Source organism: Phoenix dactylifera, chromosome 9 (assembly GCF_051530095.1).
Source record: "Phoenix dactylifera cultivar Ajwa chromosome 9, Ajwa_hap1_PhDact_Kaust_v1.1, whole genome shotgun sequence".
Classification (NCBI taxonomy): domain Eukaryota; kingdom Viridiplantae; phylum Streptophyta; class Magnoliopsida; order Arecales; family Arecaceae; genus Phoenix; species Phoenix dactylifera.
In genome coordinates this window covers 23,114,507-23,123,763 of record NC_143198.1, presented here as the reverse complement: position 1 = coordinate 23,123,763, position 9,257 = coordinate 23,114,507, and the positions used below count along the sequence as shown (strand labels likewise).

Below are 9,257 nucleotides of genomic sequence, written 5' to 3'. Positions count from 1 at the left end.
GTTAGAGTTCTTCAAAACGCCCTAAGAGATCCGAGCTGGATAGTTATTTGGATGATGATGTGCTTCCTGATTTGGAGAATAAGGAGTTTGACATCTTGGCTTGGTGGAAGAGCAATGCAGCAGTCTATCCTATACTATCAAGAATGGCTCGAGATGTTCTAGCTATTCTAGTCTCCACTGTTTCATCTGAGTCAGCATTCAGCACTGGTGGTAGAGTTGTGGATCAGTATCGAAGCTCTTTGAGCCCTTCTACCGTAGAAGCCTTAGTTTGTACCCAAGATTGGCTTCGTGAACAATATGATGAAGGTATATAAATCTTTTAAATTTATCTAATATTTTTTATTTGCTTATTGTACTTATAATTTAAACATTTATGATTGATTTGTGTGTTAACAGTTGCAAATTGCTCGAATTTTGTAACGTTGAATGTAGATGACGACACCCTGGACTCCTGGAGTGGGCAATTTGGGAGAACTGAATGACGATACCCTCATCAGATCTAGTTCATACCTAAAGTATCAAGTATCAAGTATGTTTGTTGATGGAATATTTTCATGTGGATCATGGTTATTTGTTGCAAAATTTTATGAGAGTTGTATGTTTTTGAACTGCAGGCCGCCGACTTCAGCGGGTTTCTCTATTACAGGGATCATTTTGATGATTTTTTTTATCCTCCTATTTTTGATGGAATCCTTTTGTTTGGTTGCAGTTGTATCGTTGCAGTTGCTTGCATGAAATGATTTTTTTTCAAGTTGTCTTCAAACCATCAGATGCTCTTTAGAATTGTTGGACTGGTTTGAGCTGATTGGTCGTGCCAAGATAAAGTCAGAAAATTCATTCATTTGGCAGGAAGCCTCTGAATTATGATCTGTCTTATTGCCTACTTGGTCCATCTCATATTTGATTTAAGCTAAGTATATTGTTTGCTTGTGGATATTTTTGCTTGTATGTTTTCATGTACTTGTATTTGCACATACACCTCTGTGAAATTGTCCTCTATGCAGGTGATCTGTCATTTATAGCCTTTGGTTGAATTTTCCTCTTTCTAAAGGATTTTCTTATTATAGTTCTTGGGCATCTGGGATTTAGTATTGAACAGGATCATCCATGCATTCCCCTTGGTCACCTTGTGCATAGCTCTCTCTGGCCATTCTGCTGAGATGGAATATAAAAAGATGGGATTTGATGAAGGCTGCATCCTTTTTTTAGCAATGAAGACAGCATGATGGAAGATTCTGGTTCTGGAGTTATACAAGAGTCTATATGATATGAGGCAGCCGCTGCAAGTTCAACAAATGTGGTCTTTGACCATGAACCTTGGTTCTGCTACACTCGATGCCAGATTGCTTAATTGATGCCGGACCAAATTTAAAATGGAAGCAGAAGAAGAGGGAGAAGAGAAAGAGGAGGAGGAGGAGAAGAGGAAGAGGAGAAGAAGAGAGGAGGAGAATAGGTGGGGAGAAAATTTTAATACTTCATTAAACCCTAATCATGAAAATAGTTCCCTATATATAGGGCCCAAATACACAATTTGCATGAAACCCCCCTTACACAAAAATAACTCCTAATAAGCCCACAAATAACACAAATAAGCCCTAAAATGCAAATAAACCCAGAAATAAAATAAACCACAAATAAATTCCTAAATGCAAATAAACCCAGAAATAAAATAAAATAAATATGCAAATAAACGGGTCTGATTCAATCCGGGGGCTCAGGATCATCTGGATGAAGGGCTCTGATGTCCCCATCAACTCCTCCCGGGTGAGAAAAACTCGACCCCGTCGAGTACAGGTCTGGCCGGCTGTCGTACTGCTCCAGAAGATCGGGGTCGAGGCGCTGCAACTGTGCTCTGAAAATCCACGTCACATCAGACTTTGGTCGACCTTTCCACCGAACAAGGTAACATTGGTAACCACCGTTCCTGCTTGAAATAACCTGCTCATCCAATATATGTTCTATTTGTTCTCTGCGTGCATGAAATTTGGGAGGTGGTAGCTCAACAGCAGGTAATAGGTCAGGGTATCCAACATGGGCAGGTATGTCAATAAAGGGGTCAGAAGGCAGGAATATTATCTTTTTGTATGGGACTAAATCTTCAATATTAAATATCGCACTAATCCCATAGTCATCAGGAAGATCCACAACATATGCATTCGAACTGATTTTCTTTAAGATTTTGAACGGTTCTGCACTACAAGTTTGCAATTTCTTAAACGTTTCCGAAGAAAGTCGTTCAAACCTAATTCTTATCATGACGTAATCTCTTTCACTTAACTCATTATAACGTCCGGTTAAATCAGCAAGGGGTTTATATTTTAAGTTATTAAAGTGACTGCAATTGCTGATTTCTTGATGCAATGAATGTAGATGAGATGCAATTGATTGTGCAGACTCAAAGACTCTATACTGATGAGACATGAAAAATAGGTCTATGGGTTGCCTAGATTTGTAATCATGCACCACTTCAAACGGATTTATGCCTATGGACTTATGAACCGAACTATTATATGCAAACTCAACTGTCGGTAATATTAAATCCCAAGTCCTAGCATATGCATTTGGGTTGAGCCTATGATGTGGAAGGTTGGGCAGAAATACTCCGGGAACTAGATCAATTGCGTGTTGGATATCACGCATCGGAGAAAGTGCATCCGGAAGATCATCAGGGACTACATTATTAAGCTCCTCTAGAAGGGAAACTACTATAGGGGAATGTTCAAGATTGGACTCCACACGGGTATCTTTAGCTACAAGTGCCAATTCAGGTGTCTGGCTCTCAATATCTGTCACTACCTCTTCCACAGTAGTGATGTGAAGTGGCTTGGTTGTACTTAGATCAATAGTCTCCCTTTGGAAATCATTTTGGACAAAGTCCAATTCTGTAGGTTCGTCTTCAAAGTCTTCTTCGTAGTCTTCTATATTTGGTTCATAGACTTCTTCGACATATTCGGCCTCTTGGTTCCTAACTTCTGGTTCAGTAATCGGGTAGATCTTAGTGGAACATTGGGGCACTATGTGGCCGAAAAGTTGACACCTAGAGTATTGGGTTTGGTACCTAGGAGAGTGGGGAAGGACTACAGGTGGTGCGACCAAACCGATTTTAGATTGGGCTGTAACAGGGGCTGGCGATTTAGGGGTCCTAGAATTTTGTACGAGCTCACGGATCTCTTGTTTGAATTCCTTGTATCCAGCCCGCATGGCAACAATCTGTTCCTTGATAGACCTCAAAATGTCGGAATTCATGGTAGCTACAGGGGTTTTAGGTTGACTGAGATAGTACTCCATATCACTACAGGTTGGCATGCAATGATGACACTGGGTGATGATATGAAATGCAGTGTCACTAATGAAACCCTAATAACTATGATGTAAGACCAAATTTGATGCAGGACAACCTACTAATGCAATCTATTATGATCTCAGAAATCAGCAAGTCTTCACAAAAATAACTTAAAATTTAAATGTTGCTGATTTTTACTTCGGTTATTCAGAATTAAGGATTAAGATTATTCAATTTAAGAAATTAGATTGCAATCAAGTAGTTCAGTTGTTCTGATCCTAAAGTAATTTGAGCGAATAATGTTGAGAAACGTCCTGTTGCTAGGGTGTGCTAATTTAATATCAAGATTTAATGGGTAATAGGATGGGTTCAAAAGTGAAAGGTTTAATGTTCTGAATTTTAACAGCAATATAAGTTTTCAAAATATGGCTATCATGCAAGAGAACCAGAACATAATTAAATGAACAAGCCAGAAAAAGTAGAAACCTATCACCTGTCGTGAAGTAGTCGACCAAAATCGTTTGCTCGTGGCTTCCCAAGCAGTGGAGACGATGACACAGTGCCGACACTCAGTAGGGGCTGATTGCTGAATCCGAGCTGTTGAGTTGAAATGGACACTAAGAGGATGCTGCTGTGGGTTTGTAGTAGTTGTACAGTGTGAGCCTGAAAGATCTGCGGGCCTGTAGCTGCAGTTGGGCCTGTGTAATAAAGAAAGGAGGGTGGGGTGGTATGGCCCTGTTGAGGGGAGGGTGATGGGGCCTGTGTAAGAAAGGGCCTGTTGGGCCCTCAAATTGAGTGAGGGAGTGGGGATGGGTTGGAGCGCGGCGGCGGAAGGGAGAAGATGTAGTTGGTGGAGCGCGGCGGAAGGAAGAGGGCACGGGCGCAACGGCGGAGGCGGTGAAGGCGCGGCAGAGGCGGTGGTGGCGCGGCGTGCGAGCTTCGGCGGCGGCGGGAGGTGGCTTGGGCTCGGCGGCGCGGCCACGGAAAGAAGGTGCCTCGATCGGTGGCGTCGTGGTTGGGCAACGGCGTGCGGACGCGGTCGGCGCAGGAGGTGCGGCTCGGCGACAATGGGCGCCGGCGTGGCAGAGCGGCGCGGGCTCGGACGACGGAGGAGGGGTTGGTAGGCGCGGTGGAGGCGGACACCGAAGAAAGAAGGGGATGGTGGCTTCGGCCGGTGGAGCGGAAGCGGCGAAGGGTGGGCGGCACGCGGCGGAGCTCGGCGGCGGCACGGGTGAAGCGGCGCTCAAGGGCGGCGGCGCGGCGTGCGGCCGGAGAAGACGAACAGAGGTAGGTTTTTTTTTTTTTTTTTGGGGGGGGGGGAACACGTGCAGGTCACGTGATCCGCCTTTTTTTTTTTCTTTTTTCTTTTTTTTTTCTTTTTTTTCTCTTTTTCCTTTTCTCTTTTTTTTTTCTTTTTTTTTTGCACGCACGTGCGGTCACGTGCGGAGCTGTTTTGGGGGACCCGGGTTACCGGATTCGGGTTAACGGGTTTTGTGACTTACCCGTTAATCCTTTCTTCAACTTCCCGATGGATTCGGGAGGGCGTCGATCTTCGCGGCGGCGGCTGCGGGCCGGGGCAGGGATCACGACGGCGGCTCCACGACCTGCGGCGGCGGCGAGATCACGGCCACGGCTTCGTGGCCTGCGGCGAAGGTCGGCGGCGGTCCCCTCTATGGACCCGATGCAGGCGGTTGGCGGCAGACGCGGGCGGCCCGGGTTGCAGCGGCGGAGGGAGGCGTTAGGGCGGCGACGGAGAAGGAGAGCGGTGTCCCACTTCTGGATCTGGCCACGGACGGTGGCCACAGGGGTCGCGGCCGAGAGCTTCCTCCGTCAGGACGGTTGCCGCGCGGTTGATATCAGGACGGCGGGCTTCCGTGGGGTCACGGCGACCTTCGGCAGCGAATCGAAGCGGCGGCGCTGGTGTTGTCGTCGGTGAGGGATGGAAGCGGTGGCCGCGATCGCGGTGACGGGTGGTCACGGGAACAGGGAACCTGCAAAGGTTTGGTTTTTTTTTTTTTTTTTTTTTTTTTTTTTTTTAGGAAGGCTTGATGATGGAAGCGTGTGGTAGTGGGCAGTGGGAAGTCAAAGGAGAAAGACGGAGGCGGAGGCGGTGGGGTGAAGCTGTGCAGCGGGCGTGGGGGTGACTATTCAAGTGGCAGCAAAGAAGAAAGGCGCTGTGTAGGATCTGGGGCTTTGGCACAGGGGCAAAGCCGAGGCTCTGATACCAAGTTGATGCCGGACCAAATTTAAAATGGAAGCAGAAGAAGAGGGAGAAGAGAAAGAGGAGGAGGAGGAGAAGAGGAAGAGGAGAAGAAGAGAGGAGGAGAATAGGTGGGGAGAAAATTTTAATACTTCATTAAACCCTAATCACGAAAATAGTTCCCTATATATAGGGCCCAAATACACAATTTGCATGAAACCCCCCTTACACAAAAATAACTCCTAATAAGCCCACAAATAACACAAATAAGCCCTAAAATGCAAATAAACCCAGATATAAAATAAACCACAAATAAATCCCTAAATGCAAATAAACCCAGAAATAAAATAAAATAAATATGCAAATAAACGGGTCTGATTCAATCCGGGAGCTCAGGATCATCTGGATGAAGGGCTCTGATGTCCCCATCATTAATACAATAATATGTTTTTGTTTTTTTTATTAATGTCTTGATTTGTAGACCCATGGAGTCCATGGTGTTTGATATCTGCAATAACTATGTGACACCCTGCAACTATAATCATCCTGTGGGATGTGAGAACCATGGCTTGAAGCAGGCGTACTGGACCAAGCATAACTGCATAAATCATGCATGGGGAGATAGCAACTATGATGAAAGTGGGCTTTTCTCATTCAAAATTTCCTTTCAGCACGCGCCCTCTTGTAATTTTTTGTTTTCTGAACTAAAACCTGTTTGATCATTACAGGCATTCAACTTGTCATTCATGGAATACATGGAAAATTATCAGTACGAAAATCTCTTGGCTCAAAGCAACAAAATTGACTGTTTAATCATGTAAACTGGGCCGGGCTCGTAATCGGGCTGGCCTAAACGGGCTCGGGCCGCGTTTCTGTAAAATTGTTCGGGCCTCGGCCCGGCCCGAAACCCGGAAAATTATTTCGGGCCGGGCTTGGGTAGGGGTGTGGCCCGACCCGGCCCGGCCCACTTCCAACCCTAATTATGATGATACTTCTACTTTAAATTATTCAAAGATAATTAAAGTAAAAAATAAATTAAAAAATTTGTACAATTGACCTGGTTATGCTTGAAGTTCCCATGCTAGGTAAACCAAATGCCTCCCTCTTCAATGAACGTGAAGGAGAAGAACTGAAATTGCCTTTATTTGATTTGTTTACAATTGAAAGTGCTACTGATTGCTTCTCTATCAATAACAAACTTGGAGAGGGTGGGTTTGGCCCTGTTTATAAGGTAATCATCTAACTATATCGAGTCTTGTCTTTTTGTCTTCATCGATACTATGCATGCCTAATATAGCTATTATGTTTTTGTAATTTGAATCCCAAAAAAATAAAATATAGCTAGGTCAGTTGGAAGATGGACAGGAGGTTGCAGTCAAGAGATTGTCCATGTATTCTGTGCAGGGTCTAGATCAGTTCAAAAATGAGGTCGTGTTAATTGCTAAACTGCAGCACAGAAATCTTGTTCGGCTTCTTGGTTGCTGCATCCAAGGAGAAGAAAGACTGTTGATCTATCAGTACATGCAAAACAAGAGCTCGGATTCCTTCATCTTTGGTTTGATATTAACATTCATACTATTCCACTATATTATCCTCTTTTAATCATGCAACGTTGATTGCATATTTAATTAAGTTGATTGTCATATATCTCGTAGCTGTGCCATATAATATAAAAGAGTGTAATGATTAGGTAACTTGAATTTCAAAATAAAAAATAGACGCCCAAACCCAAATCCAATTAGTATTAATTTGTAAAGTAGTAGATGCATTTATCATTTCAATGGTATGGACATCTTGTTCAAATAAATGCTTGGTGCTTCTATGAGAATGATTGTCTCGGACGAGCCAGTATAACCTAATTCTGCCTTAAAAAAATACTACGAAATGCGATAATAAAATTATTGTTAAATAATCATTTGCAATTTTGAGTTCTAATTTTTGGAGTTTTGATTGTTCAAAATATTGAAATAGATAGACAATCTTGTAACAACTGACATGACTCAAGATGCACCCGCAATGCTAGTTATATCTGTTTAAATTAGTTTAATATCATTCAATTTACATTAAGTTAATATATATATATATATATATGTGTATATATATATATATATATATATGTGTATGTGTGTGTGTGTGTGTGTGTGTGTGTGTGTGTATATATATATGTGTGTGTGTGTGTGTGTGTGTGTATACATGTGCGTGTGTGTATGCATATATTTATCTCTGTGTGTGTGTGTTTTGCATTGAGTTTAATCACATTCTAGTTCTATCTGGCAACAGTTAGAATGCTCAAATGATCCCTTGTTTTGCATTGAGACCTTAAACTAAAAGACGAGAAGCCTTAATAAAACTTATGGCAACTTCACTTATATAACTGATCTAGTAGAGGACTTTAAATTCATATTCATCAATTTTCTGAACTCAAATTTTTGACATTCTTTCGATAAAACTAAGAGAAACTAATGTGCTGGACCAGATAAAATGAAAGGTGCAATGCTGAATTGGCAAAAATGTCTTGACATTATCATAGGTGTTGCTCGAAGACTTCTTTACTTTCATCAAGACTCAAGGTTAAAAATAATACATAGGGACCCCAAAGCTAGCAATGTTTTGCTCGATATGGACATGACTCCAAAAATTTCAGACTTTGGCATAGCAAGAATTTTCCAAGGAGATCAAAATCAAGAAAATACATGGAAACTGGTTGGGACATTGTAAGTTCTACTAGATAGGTATTTCAATGCAATATGTGTCCTACTGTCATTAGTTCATTTACTAATTTGCTAATGATGTTCAGTGGGTATATGTCGCCAGAGTATGCGATGGATGGTATCTTTTCAATAAAATCTGATGTTTTTAGCTTTAGCATACTAATATTAGAGATCTTAAGTGGTAAAAAAAATAAAATAATGTATCAAGCAAGATACTACAATATGAACCTTATAGGTTATTTAAGTTTTTAAACAAATTCAATCGTGCTCTTCTTTCTTCATATTATTGTTAGTGTGTAATTTCATTTTGATTTGTTTGTGACTTGTCATAGGTATGGAGACTATGGGAGGAAGGTAGATGCTTGGAGCTACTTAATGAAGTAATTGGATATCCATATCCTATACCCAAAGGACTTCGGTGTATATAAGTTGGTCTCTTATGTGTACAAGAAGAGAGTGAAGATAGAGCAACCATGGCAGAGGTGGTTATGATGTTGAGCAATGAAAGCGTGGCACTACCGCAACCTAAATGGCCTAGTTTCTGCATAGCAAGGACTCTAATGGATAGAGATTCATCTTTCACTGAGGAACACTCAGTTACAGCTAATGAGATCATGGTTACAATTCTTGAAGGCCAGTAAAATATTCATCATAGTAAGCACTTCAGTTATTTGTGATTAAGCTGGTTTCATTGGGTAGAGGTGTACTATCTTCGCACAATTCAGACCTTAATTTGAGTGTTGGGTTATCAATGAGTTTGTAGAAAGGAGTGGACAACATAGAAACCTAACTTCTTTCGGCTCTATGGTTTCACTTTCTTTTGAAGGCGCCAAGTTAACGTATGAAACATCTCATAGAGGGAGAAGCATATATATTGATTCATTGTTTTCGATTTGGAGCTCTTTGAAATTGTGTATTCATAACTCTCTGCAGTTAGTGTAGCTGAATAATGATGAAGCTATAATATGTGCTTGTTGCTGGAAATTGGACCCGAGGGCGGCCGTCGGCTGAGGAGGGGGAGCTCCGGTGGGCACTGGTGGGTGGCGGTCCGTCGGCAAGCGGC

At 42.3% G+C, this 9,257-nt stretch overlaps 1 pseudogene; it reads left to right on the top strand.

Annotated features, from left to right (window-relative positions):
- The first annotated feature begins 4,441 nt into the window (after window positions 1–4,441).
- LOC103697747 (receptor-like serine/threonine-protein kinase SD1-7) lies at window positions 4,442–8,835 on the top strand (annotated as a pseudogene).
- Window positions 8,836–9,257: the final 422 nt, after the last annotated feature.